Here is a 22,552-nt window from a genome sequence, read left to right on the forward strand (position 1 = left end):
AGCCTTTATAGCAACTCTGTTGATTAGAAACTACCCCCATTGAAAAAAAGAGAAAACTGAGGCTCAGACAAGTTCTGAGTTTCCCAAGCCTACACAGGTCGTGGTTGAGTTGGGATTTTAACCCGTATCAATTAGACTTCAACACCTGAGCTCTTGATATTTTGTGTTCTCCCCACATAATCCCAGGGAAGAGGTAGAGTATGATATCATTTCAGAGTCCATTCAGGGAAAACACAAAACATAAGTAGAACTCAGAGCCAGACAAAGAAGTAGGAGTAACAGAGTTAAACTGTAAGTAGGAGCCAAGTTGAGGGACTATGGCCAAGGACATGCTGAATTTCAAAATTCAGAAATATAAGAAAACAGAAACTATAAGATTTTAATTTTTTTAAAAAAGGTAGGATAGAAACAGTGCAGGCATTAGGGCTTGGGCAGAGGAAATCTAGCTTCATTTCATACAATTAGGATTATTTTGTTGTCAACTTCATTTGCAGCTCTTCACTTTTGCATTTGAAGCTTTGTGCTCTCCCACCATTGTGGCTCATAGTATTTCTGCCACCTCATCTGACGATTTTTTTTCCCTCCTTTTGAGTTTTATGTACTCATTCTCTGAAACCATACCAAGCCCCATTCCTTCTGGAACCATAGTCCAAGAACATACACTTATCTACCCTCTGAAATCTCTTGTCTATGAAAACTTTTATGATTGTATATACATGGCACTTACTATGTTCAGGAATTTTTCTAAAAGCTTAACATGATTAATTTCATGTAATCTTTGCAATGATTCTACAGCTTATCTTCATAATCTCCATTATACAGATTTGGATAAAGCAGTTTAGAGAGCTTAAGTAACTTGTCTAAGATTAAAAAGATTAAGATTAAAAATAAGAGAAGGCTGGAACACCAGTGTGTTTTATTCCAGAGCTTAAGTTCTTGAATGAACTGGTGTACTGTCTTTCTTATTAGCAATAAGTCATATCATGGAGGGAAAAGGTCTGTAGAACAATGGTCTTTAAGATTTTATTCTTGAGTAGCACCAAATGAAAGTTTTAAAACCAAGTTTTATGTATGCTCTCACATATTTTTAAGTAGATTCTAAGTTGCTTTAATCATAGTTGTATATAGTTTCAGAGGATAAAAGTTCAGGGATAGATGTTGCAAATAGTATAGGTTTTAAAATAAAAATTTATTATCACTTTATAAAAATATATGCACATTAAATTATTTGATATTTACCATCATCCATATCAAAAGTACCTAAACAAACTCTTCTATTATAGTCTAAAATTTTATAGGATTTCCTTTTTCACTTGATCTCATGTTTTTATTCTATTTTCTTACAAATTATACCTAAATATTATATGTTATTCTTGAAATGTTTTTTTAAAAAGCTCATCAACCTATCATACTTTTCTACAACAAAATAGGCATAAAAATTTTAATTACTTTTTAAAAATTTCATGGGACCAATATAATCTGGATTGTTATCATTATGTTTTTTAGTAATACACAATTTATTAGAATGACATAAACATTAAATATTTTACAAAATAAGCTATTAAATATAAAAGTAAAATTTTATTAAAAATTTATTTCTTAATAATATTTGTGAAAGATTGTTAATTAAAAATTATTGCATGTATCCATGGATGAATATTACTCATTGATAGAAAAGATAAGGCTCAGCATATTTTCTATTTCAAATTTTAAAAACTAAATCACAGTCCTGAGAAACTTTTTTCTCATAAAAAAACTAGATGGTAATGAAAAGATTTTTGTAGGAATTTCACTTAATTACTTGAACTCCTTTTTTAGTTATATATGCCAAAAATGACATAACTGATTCAGCATCAAAATAACCTGATCCATCAGTGACAACACAATCAAGAATTCTTTGATGAAAGCAATCTTATAATTTATGGATCTATTTACAAAGGACCCAAATTTCAAGACATTTGCTACCTAGTCATTAAAGTCATTCACTTCAGCGACAATGGCACCAATATTTTGAGTTCTCCACTGCTTTGGTACCTTGTAAGTTTTTACTCCTTCTGTGAGTGCATGGTGATGAGAACGGATCCAGTTCAGGTGAGAGGTATGACTTTCTTCTGAAAAGTCGAAGGGAGATTGTGAAAGGGGAGGTGGTAAAGAAGAACATTCAGGAGGCTTCTCATTCAGATTCATTTTAGAAAACAATAGATGGGAGGAAGATCTGGAAATAAATTTCTTTAAAACTCTTTGTGCCATGTACCCTTTAGAGAGTCTTAGTGAACCTATAGTAGTGTCTAACCCAATTTGAAGATACTGCTGTACAGAAAAGATTTTTAGAGCTAAGCAACCTGGGTTTAAATTCTGTGTTACTCAGTGAAAGTATTACCTTTGTCAAGTTATATTTTGTGAGCCTCAGTTTCTTCATTGGTAAGAGAGGGAATAATTAATGCCCATCTCTCATATTCTGATGAGGATTTTTTCATAACAGGTGTGATGCATCTAGTATAGAGTCTGGCACAAAATGAGTGCTTCCTGAGTAATAGCTATCATTTCTCTAAGCCTGTTGCATTTGATAAATAGGTGCCTATCATGAGAGCTGCTGCCAAGAAGATGGGACACTCCCACTGCAGAAAAGCCTCTTTTGCCACAAATCTCCACCACCAGGGTCCATCCTAGTACCAGACACTTCTCTCCTCCTGAACTCCATTTCTCTGCAGAAACCTGCCTGCTGCTTGCCCTCAGCCAACAATAGATGGTTGGGAGTGATTCTGGAAACTAGAATTGTTATTCTAAGAGTGTTTTCATCAGGGCTAGTGTTTCTTTACTCACTTCTTTTGCTAACTTTCCAGATGTTGCACCTAGGAAAGTTTCCAATGTTATTATGAAGGATATGTGAATAAGAAGCACATGGGGGAGAGACCTTCAGGATCACAGAGGATTGAGATGTGGAGATCGCCTTCCTCCCCACAGATACATAAGAAATACATCTACATGTGAAACAACACCTACAGAACACCTACTGAACGCTGGCAGAAGACCTCAGACCTCCCAAAAGGCAAGAAACTCCCCACGTACCTGGGTAGGGCAAAAGAAAAAGAAAAAACAGAGACAAAAAGATAAGGATGGGACCTGCACTAGTGGGAGGGAGCTGTGAAGGAGGAAAGGTTTCCACACACTAGGAAGCCCCCCTGGGTGGAGACTGCGGGTGGCGGAGGGGGGAAGCTTCGGAGCTGCAGAGGAGAGCATAGCAACAGGGGTGCAGAGGGCAAAGTGGAGAGATTCCCTCACAGAGGATCAGTGCTGACCCACACTCACCAGCCCGAGAGGCTTGTCTGCTCACTTGCCAGGGCGAGTCTGGTCTGGGAGCTGAGGCTCAGGCTTCGGAGGTCAGATTTCAGGGAGAGGACTGGAGTTGGCTGCATAAACACAGCCAGAAGGGAGCTAGTGTGTCACAACTAACCAGAAGGGAGTCCGGGAAAAAGTCTGGAGCTGCTGAAGAGGCAAGAGACCATCATTTTGGGGTGTGTGAGGAGAGGGGATTAAGGGTGCCACCTAAATGAGCTCCAGAGAAGGGCATGAGATGCTAAGGCTACCGCTGCAGCCACCAAGAAGCCTGTGTGCAAGCAGAGGTCACTATGCAAACCACCCCTCCTGGGATCCTGTGCAGCCTGCCACTGCCAGGGTCCTGTGACCCAGGGACAACTTCCCCGGGAGAACACACGGCATGCCTCAGGCTGGTACAATATCACGCCAGCCTCTAATGCTTCAGGCTCGCCCCACATTCTGTACCCCTCCCTCCCCCCAGCCTGAGTGAGCCAGAGCACCCTAATCTGCTGCTCCTTTAACCCGGTCCTGTCTGGGTGAAGAACAGACTCCCTCAGGCGACCTACACACAGAGGCAGGGTCAAATCCAAAGCTGAACTCCGGGAGCTGTGCGAACAAAGAAGAGAAATGGGAATCTCTCCCATCAGCCCCAGGAGTATCAGAATAAATCTTCACAATCAACTTGATGTACACTGCATCTGTGGAATACCCGAATAGACAACAAATCATCCCAAATTGAGGCAGTGGACTTTGGGAGCAACAATATACACTTTTTTATCCTTTTTCTCTTGTTGTGAGTGTGTATGTGTATGCTATGGATGATTTTGTCTGTATAGCTTTGGTTTTACCATATTTCCTACAGTTCTGTCTGTCCATTTTATTTTTATTTTTTAGGTATCGTTTTTAATGCTTATTATCATTCATGGATTTGTGTTTTGGATTGGTTGCTCTTTTCTTTCTTTCCTTCTTTTTTTTTCCTCTTTTTTAATTTTTTATTTTTAATAATTATTTTTTATTTTAATAACTTTATTTTATTTTATTTTTGCCTTTCTTTCTTTCTTTCTTTCTTTCTTTCTTTCTTTCTTTATTTATTTATTTCCTTCATTTTTCTCTCTTTTCTCCTGAGCCATGTGGCTGACAGGGCCGTGGTGCTTCAGCCGGGTGTCAGGCCTATGCCTCTGAGGTGGAAGAGCTGAGTTTAGGACATTGGTCAACCAGAGACCTCCCAACTCCACATAATATTAAACAGCCAAAGATTTCCCAGAGATCTCCATCTCAACGCTAAGACCCAGCTCCACCCAATGACAAGCAAGCTACAGTGCTAGACATCCTATGCCAAACAACTAGGAAGACAGGAACACAACCTCACCTATTAGCAGAGAGGCTGCCTAAAATCATAATAAGGTCACAGACACCCCAAAACACACCACAGGACGTGGTCCTGCCCACCAGAAAGACAAGATCCAGTGTCATCCTCCAGAACACAGGCACTAGTCCCCTCCACCAGGAAGCCTACACAACCCACTGAACAAACCTTATCCACTGGGGGTAGACACCAAAAACAATGGGAGCTACAAACCTGCAGCTTGCGTAAAGGAGAACCCAAATACAGTATGTTAAGTAAAATGAGAAGACAGAGAAATACACAGCAGATGAAAGAGCAAGGTAAAAACCCACCAGACCAAACAAATGAAGAGGAAATAGGCAATCTACCTGAAAAAGAATTCAGAGTAATGATAGTAAAGATGATCCAAAATCTTGAAAATAGAATGGAGAAAATACAAGGAATGTTTAACAAGGACTTAGAAGAAATAAAGAGCAAACAAGCAATGATGAACAACACAATAAATGAAATTTAAAATTCTCTAGAAGGAATCAATAGCAGAATAAATGACAGAGAAGAACAGATAAGTGACCCAGAAGATAAATTAGTGGAAATCACTACTGCAGAGCAGAATAAAGAAAAAAGAATGAAAAGAATTGAAGACAGTCTCAGACACCTCAGGGACAATATTAAATGCACCAACATTCAAATTATTGGGGTCCCAGGAGTAGAAGAGAAAAAGAAAGGGACTGAGAAAATATTTGAAGAGATTATAGATGAAAACTTCCCTAATATGGGAAAGGAAATAGTTAATCAAGTCCAGGAAGTGCAGAGAGTCCCATACAGGGTAAACTCAAGGAGAAACACACCAAAACACATATTAATCAAACTATCAGAAATTAAATACAAAGAAAAAATATTAAAAACAGTAAAGGAGAAACAACAAATAACATACAAGGGAATCCCCCTTAGATTAACAGCTGATCTTTCAGCAGAAACTCTGCAAGCCAGAAGGGACTGGCAGGACATATTTAAAGTGATGAAAGGGAAAAACCTACAACCAAGATTCCTCTACCCAGCATGGTTCTCATTCAGATTCGATGGAGAAATTGAAACATTTACAGACAAGCAAAAGCTAAGAGAATTCAGCAGCACCAAACCAGCTTTACAACAAATGTTAAAGGAACATCTCTAGGCAGGAAACACAGGAGAAGGAAAAGACCTACAATAACAGACTCAAAACAATTAAGAAACTGGTAATAGGAACATACATATCAATAATTACCTTAAATGTAAATGGATTAAATGCTCCAACCAAAAGAATAGACTGGCTAAATGGATACAAAAACAAGAGCCATATATATGCTGTCTAAAAGAGACCCACTTCAGACCTAGGGACACATACAGACTGAAAGTGAGGGGATGGAAAAAGATACTCCATGCAAATAGAAATCAAAAGAATGCTGCAGTAGCAATTCTCAGGCAAAATAGACTTCAAATTGACACTACAACAAGAGACAAATAAGGACACTACATAATATCAAGGGAGCAATCCAAGAAGAAGATATAACAATTGTAAATATTTATGCTCCCAACATAGGGACACCTCAATACATAAGGTAAATGCTAACAGCCATAAAAGGGGAAAATGACAATAACATAATCATAGTAGGGGACTTTAACACCCACTTTCACCAACGGACAGACCAACCAAATTGAAAATAATAAGGAAACACAAGCTTTAAATGATACATTAAACAAGATGGACTTAATTGATATTTATAGGACATTCCATCCAAAAACAACAGAATACACTTTCTTCTCAAGTGCTCATGGAACATTCTCCAGGATAGATTGTACCTTGGGTAACAAAACAAACCTTGGTAAATTTAAGAAAATTGAAATCATAACAAGTATCTTTCCTGACCACAATGCTATGAGACTAGATATCAATTACAGGAAAAAATGTGTAAAAAATACAGATACATGGAGGCCAAACAATACAATACTTAATAACCAAGATATCACTGAAGAAATCAAAGAGCTAACCAAAAAATACCTAAAAACAAATGACAATGAAAACACAATGACCCAAAACCTATGGGATACAGCAAAAGCCATTCTAAGAGGGAAGTTTATAGCAATACAATCCTACCTCAAGAAAGAAGAAATAAGAAACATCTCAAATAAAGAACCTAAACTTATGCCTAAAGCAATTAGAGAAAGAAGAACAAAAATACCCCAACGTTAGCAGAAGGAAAGAAAACATAATGATTAGATCAGAAATAAATGAAAAAGAAATGAAGGGAACAATAACAAAGATCAGTAAAACTAAAACCTGGTTCTTTGAGAAGATAAACAAAATTGATAAACCATTAGCCAGTCTCATCAAGAAAAAAAGGGAGGGCTTGCCTGGTGGCGCAGTGGTTGGGAGTCTGCCTGCCGATGCAGGGGACGCGGGTTCATGCCCCGGTCCGGGAGGATCTCGTGTGCCGCCTGTGCTCCGCAATGGGAGAGGCCTCGGTGGTGAGTGGCCCACGTACCGCAAAATTTAAAAAAAAAGAAAAAAAGGGAGAAGACTCAAATCAATAGAATTAGAAATGAAAAGGGAGAAGTAACAACTGACACTGCAGAAATACAAAGGATCATGAGAGATTACTACAAGCAACTATATGCCAATAAAGTGGACAACCTGGAAGAAATGGACAAATTCTTAGAAAAGCACAACCTTCCAACACTGAACCAGGAAGAAATAGAAAATATAAGCGGAGCAATCACAAGCCCTGAAATTAAGACTGTGATTAAATATCTTCCAACAAACAAAAGTGCAGGACCAGATGGCTTCACAGGTGAATCCTATCAAACATTTAGAGAAGCGCTAACACCTATCTTTCTCAAACTCTTCCAAAATATAGCAGATGGAGGAACATTCCCAAACTCTGCGAGGCCACCATCAGCCTGATACCAAAACCAGACAAAGGTGTCACAAAGAAAGAAAAATACAGGCCAATATCACTGATGAACATAGACGCAAAAATCCTGAACAAAATAATATCAAACAGGATCCAACAGCACATTAAAAGGATCATGCACCGTGATCAAGTGGGGTTTTTCCCAGGAATGCAAGGATTCTTCAATATATGCAAATCAATCAGTGTGATACACCATATTAACAAATTGAAGGATTAAAAACCATATGCTCATCTCAATAGATGCAGAAAAACTTTTGACAAAATTCAACATCCATTAATGATAAAAACCCTCTAGAAAGTAGGCATAGAGGGAACTTACCTCAACATAAAAAAGGCCATGTATGACAAACCCACAGCCAACATCATTTTCAATTGTGGAAAACTGAAACCATTTCCACTAAGATCAGGACAAGGCAAGGTTGCCCACTCTCACCACTATTATTTAACATAGTTTTGTAAATTTTAGCCACAGCAATCAGAGAAGAAAAAAAAATAAAAAGAATCCAAACCAGAAAAGAAGATGTAAAGATGTCACTGTTTGCAGATGACATGATACTATATAGAGAGAATCCTAAAGATGTTACCAGAAAAGTACTAGAGCTAATCAATGAATTTGGTAAAGTAGCAGGATACAAAATTAATGCACAGAAATCTCTTGCATTCCTATACACTAATGATGAAAAATCTGAAAGAGAAATTAAGGAAATGCTCCCATTTACCATTGCAACAAAAAGAATAAAATACCTAGGAATAAACCTACCTAAGGATACAAAAGACCTGTATGCAGAAAACTGTAAGGTACTAATGAAAGAAATTAAAGATGATTGGAACAGATGGAGAGATATACCATGTTCCTGTATTGGAAGAATCAACATTGTGAAAATGACTATACAACCCAAAGCAATCTACAGATTCAATGCAATCCCTATCAATCTACCAATGGCATTTTTCACAAAACTAGAATAAAAAATTTCACAATTTGTATGGAAACACAAAAGACCCTGAATAGCTAAAGCAATCTTGAGAAAAAAAACGGAGCTGGAGGAATCCAGCTCCTGGACTTCGGACTATATACTACAAACCTACAGGAATCAAGACAGTATGATACTGGCACAGAAACAGAAATATAGATCAACGGAACAGGATAGAAAGCCCAGAGAAAAACCCACACACATATGGTCACCTTGTTTTTGATAAAGGAGGCAAAGATATACAATGGAGAAAAGACAGCCTCTTCAATAAGTGGTGCTGGGAAAACTAGACAGTTACATGTAAAAGAATGAAATTAGAACACTGCCTAACATCATACACAAAAATAAACTCAAAATGGATTGAAGACCTAAATGTAAAGCCAGACACTATAAAACTCTTAGAGGAAAACATAGGCAGAACACTCTATGACATAAATCACAGCAAGATCCCTTTTGACCCATCTCCTAAAGAAATGGAAATAAAAACAAAAATAAACAAATGGGACTTAACAAAACTTAAAAGCTTTTGCACAGCACAGGAAACCATAAACAAGACAAAAAGACAACCCTCAGAATGGGAGGAAATATTTCCAAATGAAGCAACTGACAAAGGATTAATCTCCAAAATATATAAGAAGCGCATGCAGCTCAATATCAAAATAACAAACAACCCAATCCAAAAATGGGCAGAAGACCTAAATAGACATTTCTCCAAGGAAGATATACAGACTGCCAACAAACACGTGAAAGGATGCTCAACATCATTAATCATTAGAGAAATGCAAATCATAACCACAATGAGATATCACCTCACACCAGTCAGAATGGCCATCATTAAAATATCTACACACAATAAATGTTGGAGAGGGTATGGAGAAAAGGGAACCCTCTTGCACTGTTGGTGGGAATGTAAATTGATATAGCCACTATGGAGAACAGTATGGAGGTTCCTCAAAAAACTAAAAAGAGGGGCCTCCCTGGTGGCGCAAGTGGTTGAGAGTCCGCCTTCCGATGCAGGGGATACGGGTTCGTGCCCCGGTCTGGGAGGATCCCATATGCCGCGGAGCGGCTGGGCCCGTGAGCCATGGCCGCTGAGCCTGCGCGTCCGGAGCCTGCGCGTCCGGAGCCTGTGCTCCGCCACGGGGGAGGCCACAACAGTGAGAGGCCCGCATACCGCAAAAAAAAAAAAAAAAAAAAACTAAAAAGAGAACTACCATATGACCCAGCAATCCCACTACTGGGCATATACCCTGAGAAAACCACAATTCAAAAGGAGTCATGTACCAAAATGTTCATTGCAGCTCTATTTACAATAGCCAGGACATGGAAGCAACCTAAGTGTCCATTGACAGATGAATGCATAAAGAAGATGTGGCACATATATGTAATGGAATATTACTCATCCATAAAAAGAAACGAAATTGAGTTATTTGTAGTGAGGTGGATGGACCTAGAGTCTGTCATACAGAGTGATTAAGTCAGAAAGAGAAAAACAAATACCATATGCTAACAGATACATATGGAATCTTTAAAAAAATTTGGTTATGAAGAACCTAGGGGCAGGATAGGAATAAAGACGCAGATGTAGAGAATGGACTTGAGGACACGGAGAGGGCGTAGGGTAACCTTGGACGAAGTGAGAGAGTGGCATGGTAGTGTTGTGGTATATACACTACCAAATGTAGAATAGCTAGCTAGTGGGAAGCAGCCGCACAGCACAGGGAGATCAGCTCGGTGCTTTGGGACCACCTAGAGGGTGGGATATGGAGGGTGGGAGGGAGGGAGATGCAAGAGGGAGGAGATATGGAGATATATGTATATGTATAGCTGATTCACTTTGTTATAAAGCAGAAACTAACATACCATTGTAAAGCAATTATACTCCAATAAAGATGTTAAAAAAAAAAAGTGCATGGGGTTTGTCAGAACACATTGTGTTATGTGCTCAGAAATAGTTCAAAGGTACACATTAGACCAGTAGCTGACCTCTTTGTGATGTACCAGATTGTTAATATAGACAATCTGAGTATATTAACAATTTTTCATGAACTATGTATATCTTGTCTCTTAAAATAGACTGGAAATGCCTCAGAAGCAGAGACCAAAGACTTTGCTTTGATTTTCCATAGTCAAAAACAGAGCCTTGCATATCTTTGTAATCGAAAAGTAAATATAAAATACTTCTCGATGTGATATATATATATATATATATATATATATATATATATACACACACACACACACACATACATATAATGGAATACTATCCAGCCATAAAAAAGGAACGAAATTTTGCCATTTGCAACAACATGGATGTACTTGGAGGGCATAATGCTAAGTGAAATAAGTCAGACAGAGAAAGCCAAATACTGTATGATATCACTTATATGTGGAATCTAAAAAAAATACAAGCTAGTGAATATAACAAGGAAGAAGCAGACACAGATACAGAGAATAAACTAATGGTTACTAGTGGGGAGAGGGGAGGAGGGAGGGGCAACGTAGGGGTAGTGGAATAAGTGGTACAAACTATTAGGTATAAAATAAGCAACAAGGATATATTTTACAACATGGGGAATAAAGCCAATATTTTATAATAACTACAAATGGATGATTACCTTTAAAAGTTGTGAATCACTATATTGTACACTTGTAACTTATAAAATATGGTACAGAAAATATACTTCAATTTTTAAAAAAGGATTGAAAAAAATACTTCTTAATTCTTTACTAATACCATGCTATAAAGCTTGCGAGTAGGAAAGATAACATTTCTTTCTATAAAATCTACAAGGGACCTTTAAAGAGCTCTACTCTGCTGCTTGTTAAGTGACAAACTAAAGAAAATGTCATGGATGTGAATAATATAAAAATGTGAATAAATTATTTTCTATTTTACTTCTTCACACAATTCATTTTTTGGCTGGTAAATCACCTTGAAAAAATAGGAATGATTACACCAACATCAGTAGTTTCTTTTGCTGAGATTTTATTCCCTTTTGGAAGCACACATCAAAAAGGAAATTCTAGGCACAAATAATAATAATTTATACATCAAACTTTTCAAATGTCTTTCATGTACGTGATCTCGTTTGAATTCCAGGGCTACTTGTGATATGAATATTATCATTGTCCTAATTTTACAGTGAGAAGACTTAAGTTTATAGAAGTTAAAAAACACACCTAAATTCAAGATAGAAACTGAGGCAATCAAGGAGTTGACCATGGCTCTGATCGATTTCAAATCCCATACTCTTTTCTGTACACTAGAGTGGGGTAGTGTTTATACTAACTTGCTGACACATCTTGGAAACCTCCTTTTATTGTGCACTATGAAATGAATTTAGTGACTTGCTATTTTCATCCATTGAATATCAGCAAGGCACAGAATGCATTATTGGGTCTCTCTTGTCCAAGGATTCCCCACAGATGGAAAGTCTAATAAGCCAGCAGGGACCTTGTTAGCAGTCACAGATGCCAAAATGGCTCAGAGTTCTTTGTGAAGGGCAGTGACAGTTGCTCAAATTACCCTGTGTTATGCCTTCAAGTCTGTGTGCTACATTCCTATGGGAAATTAATAAACATAGTTTCAGGCTGATGATAAAAATAGGAAACTTCAACTTGTCTGTCCATTTCTTTTTCTCTTTCATTTCTTACCAATAGCACTTTGGAGACCTTTTGTATTTGTTTGTTTGTTTGTTTGTTTTTAATATTGATGCCTATCTCTGACCCCTGGAGATTCAGATTTAATTGGTAGAGAGTGGGGCTCAGGCACTTGGAATTTTAAAAACACCTCAGGTGATTCTAATGTGCAACCAGGGTTGAAATTCACTGATGTAGGCAAAACTGCTATCTCTAAACTTGAACTTGCACTTTAAAAACTTTACCTCTGAATATATTATTTCCTTCACCTGAAATGTTCTCCTCCTATATTGTGAGTCTAAAAATGCTTCTTTCTTTAAAATTCCACATCATGAACTTCTGCCTTGAAATATTTTCCTATTGATAACTGCTCCAGCGTGTACCCTTGAAAATGATGTTTAAAATTATTGAGCAACTACTACATGGCAGGCACTGGGTAGGCATTTTCACATATATCATCTTTTTAAATTCAGAATGCTCCTTTCTAGGAAACTGGGCTATATAGTTGTTGCACTTTATCATGCCTGTTGGAGTTTGAAATGTGAGAAAGTACATGGTTAAATCTTCAGAACAGAGTACATTTAATTTATTTGATTTAATTTTAAGTGCAACTCTAACTTATTTTAACATTTCATAGAGTTTCAGAGACATAATTGGAGAAAAGAAACCTAAAAGAAGATCGAAAAATGTACATTGATGCATCTAAAGATTGAAGAGAAGGGACTATTAGGCCCCCTGGCTATATTCCCTCTAATTCACTCTCTTAATGTGCAACTTTATTCTGGAACTATGAAGTGCATATCCTCACAAGGTTACACACAATGATTTTATGAGGTTGTATTTAATGGCTGAATACTTTTTAAAAGCCTGTAATTTAAGCTACTTGCAGCAAAAATATAATATTGCAGATCAAAAAAGATCCTTGGATCTAAGCAAGTCCCTAGGTGTAATGGAAGCCTTAACTTTCACTCCACCTTCAAGGTCTCTCAAATAAAGTGCTAGCTCTACAGCCACAGATGTAATTAATTAGCATTTATGTTTATTAGAAAATACTTTTAATTTGACTCAGGAAATTCCTTCAACTACTGGGAACAAAGCAATGACGAAAATACTGTGGTGGGTGAACATTTCTTATCATATAATTATTAGATGACATATAATCACAAATGCTCCACAAATTACATGGTTTTCAAAAGTGCAGTCCCAGGGCCTGTAAATTTGTTAGAAATGCAAATACTCTAACCCTACCAAAACCTACTGAATCAGAAAGTCACTGAGATTCATCATTTGTGTTAACAAGTCTTCCAGGTGATTCTAATGCACACTAAAGTGTGCATTAGAGAATCACTGCTCTAACTATTTTCATTGTTCGCCCAAAGACAATGGTGAATTAGTCAAAATTATAGTCATCTCCATAAACTCAATGAAAAAGAACAGAATTATTTCATGTGTTATCACTTGAAATTGTTTATTATTTTAAACTTCAGACTAATTTCTCCTCTTGGTAACATCAATATTTGTGTGTGTGTGTTTGTGTGTATAAAGAACATGATGTGTAATTACATGTTAAATACACAGTATATACCTGATTTACACCATCCAGTGATTTTTTCAACATTTCTTAAATCTAATTTCCAGTTTATAAATACATCTGTAAAGTGATCTTACACATTCAGAATAATGGTCCATGCTTCATTTAAAATTTGTCTGAGACTTGTTTTAAGGTAAAACTTTATAATGGCTTTCTATATTCTAAGATTAGATTTGTGCATTGGGGAAGAGTCAGGAGTCAAAGCAGAGTCATTTAGTTCACTAAATTGCACAGACTGAACCAAGCAAAGATCTTTAAAGACAAAATGTTATTCAAGCTATATTTACTTCCCTGCTCTTACTTATGACTGAATTGATAGTACTTGCTACAGTTGGTATATTTCACTAGGTGTGCTAAATCTTTGATAATATATTAATATTAATGCTAACTATTTTTGAAGCAAAAGTAGGGTCACCAACCATCTGAGTCCCTGTTTGCCCCAGACTGTTCTGATTTTAGCACTGAAAGCCATGGGTTCTAGGTAGAGCCAGCTTCATAAGCATGCAACTGAGTGTTCCCCACCCAGACCTGCCCATATGTGGTTTAGTGCTTTGCTGTTGTTATCTTGAAATTTTTAATAATTTTTGAACAAGCTGTTTCATGTTTTCATTTTGTGCTAGACGCTGAAAATTATATAGTTCATCCTAGTTCTGGGAAACTCCATAGTCCTGGGCAAACAATGTCTTAGTCAACCTGCAAAAATTCTATATAACATCCCTTCATTGGCTTGATCTGATAGGGCATTGCTATCATACACGTCTATTAAATCATTTAAATGTGTCCTACAAGCTCATTCATGTCTTTGCTTTTTAATTAGACAAGATCATTTAATGATATTTTCATATGCAAGTCACAGATTGTCTCTATATCCATACTTTTCCATAATAAATATTATAACATATTTGCATTACATGTTATATTTCACAAAGCACTTTCTGGCACATGTTTTCATTTGACATTCCCAGTAGTGTGCTAGCAAAATATTAACCAGATCTCAGAGGGAAAATGGGGTTGGTGGTGGAGAATATGTTGATTTGTAGCAACTGTCAATTTCCATAGTGTAAATATTCCCATGATTATTAATTTCAAAGTGCCAAGTCGTTGTCATTGAGTAAAGGGTTGGGAAAAGACACTGTCAACTCTCAGAGCAGATATGAGTCAGCACACCTTTGGATGTTCCTCACATAAAGGAGATAGAGTAAATATCAACATGCTTACACTACAAATAAAGATACTGAAATTGGGAATCCAGATGACATTAAAAGTCACATGTCTTCTGAGTGGCTAATTCCAAAACTGTATCAATCATCTCATTCCAAATCCCATGTCTTTCCCCTTTTGCCATTCTGTTTTTCTTATCTCTCATGTCTATAAATTTGTATATAGTGGTTATCGCAGTGAATGTATAAGAGTGCACATATGCATGGATTAAAAAAATTAACTCAAATAAAGTTAGCTACAGGGAAGCATAATTAATACAGATTCTACTTATATTAAATTAAGGGTAATTATTTTTTAAATGCTTGATTAAAATCACTTGAAAATATGTTTGAATTTTTCACAGGTGTGTTTGCATTCATCAATCTTCAATTTCAAATATGGTATTCCCTATGCTGACAGATTACAAAGCTTCAACTTCACAGTTTAATTATAAATGGAAATATGATTCATACGTTTCCTAATTTCGCTTTGTTACAACTTAATTATCACTTGGCAACAAAGATTACTGCTATTACTACACTCTCAACTCCTGCATAGTAGGCATTAGGCTGTTTTATTACATCCTTACAGAACTTAATCCTCATAGTAACTCTGTAAAGAGGATACAATTAAAGCAATTCTCAGCTGGTGAAACTAATGTTCAGAAAGGCTAGACGGTTTATCCAAGGTCATTCAACTGGTAGGTAGTGAAGCCAAGATTTGGGCTAATTATCTACCAATTTCTGCTCTCAATCATTCTGTTACACTCTCTTAGCTGGTGTAGAGCTATTAATTGTACTAAAATATAAAATCATTAAGATGAAAACAGATCTTCTTTTCTAACTACAACACCTTTGTTTCCCTTAATTGTTTTTATGAAAAGAGATGAAAAAATACTGAGGCATCTTATCCAGCCCAGCTTTCTATAATATATTCTTTCAGGGTAGAGAAGGCCCTTAATATTATGGACGTTCTCACTCTCCATCTTCTTTTGGATGAATACCTTATAAGCTTCTTATCACAGGACTTCAAATGCATGAAGTCAGCAGTATCAATCAGATTCCTGTCATAAAACACAGAGAAGGTTGAAATTCTTTGGTAATGCCACCAATATATAAGGTCAGAGGTTTACCCAATGTTTGTCTCTGTCAAATCCCCTTACTGAATGTCAAAAGTTTGTAGAATATAGATAGAACTGCATTTCAAAGTTTACTTTTATGAGTCTTCGAAGTAGAAAATACTATCCTTTTGTTACACTTTGGATATCAGCTCAATTTAGGACTAAGCCTTTTCTGAAATATTTTTATCCACTGGAGGTCTCAAATACTGGTCTACTCCATTATTTAGAATTTGGTTTCTATATGGAGCTAGAAAATTAGACTATACATTGATATGCAAGACAGTGACTTTATTATTTAATGAAAATTTTCCATTACAAAGATTGTTCTAAGTCATTTACAGATATCTGTAAAGATCATGTAATCTTTATAACAACACATGAGGTAGGTATTATGATTATGCTCACTTTGTAAATGAAGGATTTCAAGATAGGTTAAAGTGACCAAAAGTCATCCAGTTAGTAAGTGATAGTATCAGGATTTTAACCCAGGTAATCTGACTGTTAACCACTACTCTTTGTTTCCTCTGAAACTTTCTCTATTTGGAAGACTTGAGGACATGACGGACCCTGGTGATCTAATTTTTCTACCTATTAGCTGTGTGACCTTGTCAAGTTATTTAAATTCTCTGAATCTTAGTTCCTTCATCCATGGGTATAAGAATAAATATGTTATAAGATATTTGAAAGGAATAATTGTTTTAACATCTTTATTGGAGTATAAATGCTTTACTATGGTGTGTTAGTTTCTGCTGTGTAACAAAGTGAATCAGCTATACATATACATATATCCCCATATCCCCTCCCTCTTGCTTCTCCTTCCCACTCTCCCTATCCCACCCGTCTAGGTGGTCGCAAAGCACTGAGCTGATCTCCCTGTGCTATGCAGCTGCTTTCCACTAGCTAGCTATTTCACATTTAGTAATGTATATATGTCCATGCCACTCTCTCACTTCATCCCGGTTTACCCTTCCTCCTCCCCGTGTCCTCAAGTCCATTCTCTACATCTGTGTCTTTATTCCTGTCCTGTCCCTAGGTTCTTCAGAACCTGTTTTTTTTTTCTTAGATTCCATATATATCTGTTAGCATATGGTATTTGTTTTTCTCTTTCTGACTTACTTCACTCTGTATGACAGGCTCTAGGTCCATTCACCTCACTACAAATAACTCAATTTCCTTTCTTTTTATGGCTGAGTAATATTCCATTGTATATATGTGCCACATCTTCTTTATCCATTCATCTTGCGATGGACTCTTAGGTTGCTTCCACGTCCTGGCTATTGTAAATAGAACTACAATGAACATTGTGGTACATGACTCTTTTTGAATGGTGGTTTTCTCAGGGAATATGCCCAGGAGTGGTACTGCTGGGTCATATGGTAGTTCTCTTTTTAATTTTTTAAGGAACCACCATACTGCTCTCCATAGTGGCTATATCAATTTACATTCCCACCAACAGTGCAAGAGGGTTCCCTTTTCTCCATACCCTCTCCATTATTTATTGTTTGTAGATATTTTGATGATGGCCATTCTGACCGGTGTGAGGTAATACCACATTGTGGTTTTGATTTGCATTTCCCTAATGATTAGTGATGTTGAGCATCCTTTCACGTGTTTGTTGGCAGTCTGTATATCTTCTTTGGAGAAATGTCTATTTAGGTTTTCTGCCCATTTTTGGATTGGGATATATGACAAACCTACAGCCAACATCATGCTCAATGGTGAAAAACTGAAACCATTTCCTTTAAGAGCAGGAACAAGACAAGGTTGCGCACTCTCATCACTATTACTTAACATAGTTTTGGAAGTTTTAGCCACAGCAATCAGAGAAGAAAAAGAAATAAAAGCAATCCAAATCGGAAAAGAAGAAGTAAAACTGTCACTGTTTGCAGGTGACATGATACCATACATAGAGAATCCTGAAGATGCCACCAGAAAACTAGCTAGAGCTAATCAATGAATTTGGTAAAGTAGCAGGATACAACATTAATGCACAGAAATCTCTTGCATTCCTATACACTAATGATGAAAAATCTGAAAGAGAAATTAAGGAAACACTCCCATTTACCATGGCAACAAAAAGAATAAAATACCTAGGGATAAACCTACCTAAGGAGACAAAAGACCTGTATGCAGAAAACTATAAGACACTGATGAAAGAAATTAAAGTCAATATAAACAGATGGAGAGATATACCATGTTCTTGGATTGGAAGAATCAACATTGTGAAATGACTCTACTACCCAAAGCAATCTACATATTCAGTGCAATCCCTATCAATCTACCAATGGCATTTTTCACAGAACTAGAAAAAATTTCACAATTTGTTTGGAAACACAAAAGACCCCAAATAGCCAAAGCAATCTTGAGAAAGAAAAACAGAGCTGGAGGAATCAGGCTCCCAGGCTTCAGACTATACTACAAAGCTACAGGAATCAAGACAGTATGGTACTGGCACAAAAACAGAAATATAGATCAATGGAACAGGATAGAAATCCCAGAGATAAACCCACACACATATGGTCACCTTACTTTTGATAAAGGAGGCAAGAATATACAATGTAGAAAAGACAGCCTCTTCAATAAGTGTTGCTGGGAAAACTGGACAGCTACATGTAAAAGAATGAAATTAGAACACTCCCAACACCATACACAAAATAAACTCAAAATGGATTAAAGACCTAAATGTTAGGCCAGACACTATCAAACTCTTAGAGGAAAACATAGGCAGAACACTCTATAATATACAAGCAGCTCATGCAGCTCTATAACAAAAAGAGGAGTAATTAAGATTATAGATGTGGCAAGTTTTTAGGAACTGAAAAAGTAGGGCTATATTGATGTCAGCAGTTGTTTTTAATTACAGGGACTCTCTGGGAATTTGCAAGACTCTTTTATTCAGAAATTGGAAAGAATTTGTGCTTTTCCCCTTTTTCTTCTTTTGACTTTGCCTGACCTATTCCAACTAATTCATGCAGACATCAGATCCTCAGAGTTTCTCTGACAATAAACACTCGGTTAGGTCCCTTTATTTAATAACACTTATAATTCCCTCTTTTTAATCATTTATTTCCTTTAGATATTAATTACTTGTTCATGGTCCAGTTCTTAATTAGACTGTAAATTCCAAGAGATAAAGATCTGCATCATATTCACTAGTTATTCCTAGTATATTGCAAAGTGCCTGCACATGGTAGATGCTTTATAAAAGTTTGTTCAATAAATAATTATGGAATATTTATTTCTCTTTCTAAGACATGTAACTCCAGTTGCTAGCATAACTTTAAAATCAATTAAACAAAAAATTTTTGGAACATGTCCTTAATGTTCCAAGGTTTATGACCGAGTAAAATGGATCATGGCCCTGAATCTGGTTCTTGTGTTTTTATTTAATAGGTGATTCTCTCAATATTCTCCTGATGGAGTAATTAATTACATATAGAGAAAGCCCTGAACAGCTTGTATGAAAAATAGTTATGGTGTTGCTCAGAATAAATGAGATGATAATAGATGTTAGGAAAGAAGAGATAGGCAATTCTTCATTCAAACAAAGCATGTTAATGGAAATAATTATTCACACATAAATCAATATATTTTGGGAGGTGTCATTAGAAAGAAGAATATGGAATGGCTAAGGAAAACAGAATTTCTTTGCTTTTTTATACTTGGTAGAAAATGAGATAAACAGGGAAAATATTATAGGAAAGAAAACAATGGCAAGTGAGAGAAAATCAATAATTTTTCTTAGCCAAGATTAGAGGTTTCAATGTAAGTGAAGCAGCCTAGTCAAAAACTAAAACTCCCAGCAATCACTGGATCCTAGAGGGGAAAAAAAATTGAAAAGGCTCAAACAGAAAGACCTAACATACTTCCATTTAATATGTTCACAGAACCCATTTCCTCAAACTCCTTTATGCATAACCAAACTCATATTTAGATGTGGCCCTGTTAATGAATCGTAGACAGTGGAATGTGGGCAGAGGTAGATGGACCACCTCCAGGCTTGACCTGTATATTCCTCCTTAGGACCCTCCAAACACTCTCTTCTCTTGTCTCCCAGAAGATGCAGAAGATCCATCAGAGAGCAGGGGATAGTGGAGCCACTAAAACTACCATGTGAGAGGCCACTCACCAACAGTTAACATCCAAACTGGACTTGGTGTGAGCAAGAAATCAACCAATTTTTATTAGGTTAGGCCACTAGATTTGGGGGTTTGCTTATTACAGCATCTATATCTTGTCAGTATGGACTACTATAAAAAAGCACCATAGATTGAGTGGCTTATATACAACAGAAATCTACTTCTCACAGTTCTCAGGCTGGAAGTCTGAGAAAAGGGTGCTAACATGGTCAGATTCCAGTGAGGGTCTTCTTGCAGGTTGCAAACTGCTGAATTCTGGTTGTATCCTCACATGGTAGAGATCAGAGAAGGGGAGCGAGCTCTGTTGTAACTCTTACAATAGCACTAGTCCAATTCATGAGGGCTCCACCCTCGTGACCTCATCTAATCCTACCATCACATTGGGGAAGAGGTAGGTTTCAACATATGAATTTGGAGGGAACAGAAACATTTAGTCTATAACATCCTAGCATGTTACTCTGATACATTAATTTCTTGTTATGAAAAAAGTACTCATAAGTTTAATAACTTGAGAGGTCTGGAGTAAAAGAATATTTTGACACTTCATTTACCACTACAGAATTAATGTTATTTTATATGAAACATAGTAGACATAATACTGTGGTAAAGGTATATGATTTTAATTTTACACATTTCAATGAACACTAGGAAAAGGGATTGTGACAGAAACTGCTACTTTTCCCACCAATATTAATTCTCCTCTTTTTCCAAACAATGAATATACTAAATGTAGGGCACATGGCCACTAGATGGAGACCACATTTTCCAGTTTCCCTTTAGAGCTAAATGTGGCCATGTCTGTGTGACCATAGGAATAAAATAGAATTGATGAGAGACAAGTCCAACTTAGGTCTTTAAAGAGAAATGGGCATGTACTCCTTTCTCCATTTTGTGGTCTTCTTACTGATTAGGATGAAGGCATTAGAATGAAAATCTACAGATGGAAGTTGGGAGTTGAGGACCATAGAATTGTACCATCAGTTCTGGGTCATCTGCCTCTTCATTGTTTCATGAGAGCAAAATAAATATCTACTTTTTAAAAACCCCATTATTTGGGTTTTCTTTCTTACAATATTTTAACAGAAGGAGAAATAGACTAATTCAACAATGTCCTGTGAAACTAATGGCATGTGGAATCTCGGAAGGAATACTTAGAACCACAGTTTCTTTTGGTGTATATACAAGTGATGCTTCTTATCCTGATTAATTACCATATTTCAAGTATTTATTAAAACTGATCCCTTTTATTAATACACTCTCTTCTACTTATTAAGCACTAAAGTTATAATTCCAAGTTCGCAAGCTTTCAAAGTTTTCATTGTCAAGTCACCTACTGTGAGGTCACCGTCACAAGATTCTGAACTTACTCTAGGATGAAAAAGAAAAATAAATACAGTTTGGGGTAAAATTATTGACAAAAGATAACAAAATTCTAATACTTTGACTAAATCCTAAGAACTACTTTCTTCATTGTAATATAACAGCAGTTTCCCACTTTTAACAAACATTATCTTATTTGATACTCACATGAACACTAAGAGATAGTACAGAAATATTATCTCCATTTTATAGATGAAAAAGATGTGCTATGTGAAGTTAAATGACATACACAGGGTCTCAAGTCTTGAGTTCAAGAGAGCAGAGAGCGTGTAATAGGGGCAGGGTGGCCACCTGTGAGGTAGCTACCTTGGCTTGTAAAATCTCCCAGACAGCAGTGCCCTCAGTGACAGCTGGTGGGCAGCTCCGATGGGGAACAGTGGCCTGTGGGCTACTGTGAGGAGAGATGACGATGGCGGAGGTGACCTCAGGCCTCACCCCACACCAGCCATCCAGCAGGTGTGACATGAGCCTGGTCTAACATCCAAGGGATGCTCTGTGAGCCCCTTCTCTGGCTGTTAACTTTTATGAGCATTACACTTTTAGATAAAAATTTGCAGAACAGAGAATAATATTTGTTTTGTTGGAGGTTTACAGGAAGATCATACCCTGACCGTGACCTGACCTACGTGGACAGCTGCAAGAATAAAGGATCCAACACCAAGAAGTTTTCAACAACTAACAATGGTCCCCCCCTCACCTTGCCTTTAAAAGGGCTTTCCTGAAAGCCTTTGGGGAGTTCGGGGTTATTTTAAGGCATGAGCCACCCATCTCCTGCAATAAACCTCTCTCTGCTCCAAAGTCCGACGTTTCGGTATCGTTTGGCTTCACTGTGCATCGGGCATATGGACTTGGCAGTTGGTAACAGTCGCTCTTCAAGAATCTAAGTACCCTTATC

At 36.8% G+C, this 22,552-nt stretch overlaps 1 protein-coding gene across 1 annotated transcript in view; it reads right to left on the minus strand.

The window, feature by feature from the left end:
• TYR (tyrosinase) overlaps nucleotides 1–22,552 on the minus strand; it is a 90,522-nt gene that overhangs the window by 40,334 nt on the left and 27,636 nt on the right. The window lies entirely within an intron of this gene.

This window comes from Mesoplodon densirostris, chromosome 7 (genome assembly GCF_025265405.1).
Source record: "Mesoplodon densirostris isolate mMesDen1 chromosome 7, mMesDen1 primary haplotype, whole genome shotgun sequence".
Taxonomy (NCBI): domain Eukaryota; kingdom Metazoa; phylum Chordata; class Mammalia; order Artiodactyla; family Ziphiidae; genus Mesoplodon; species Mesoplodon densirostris.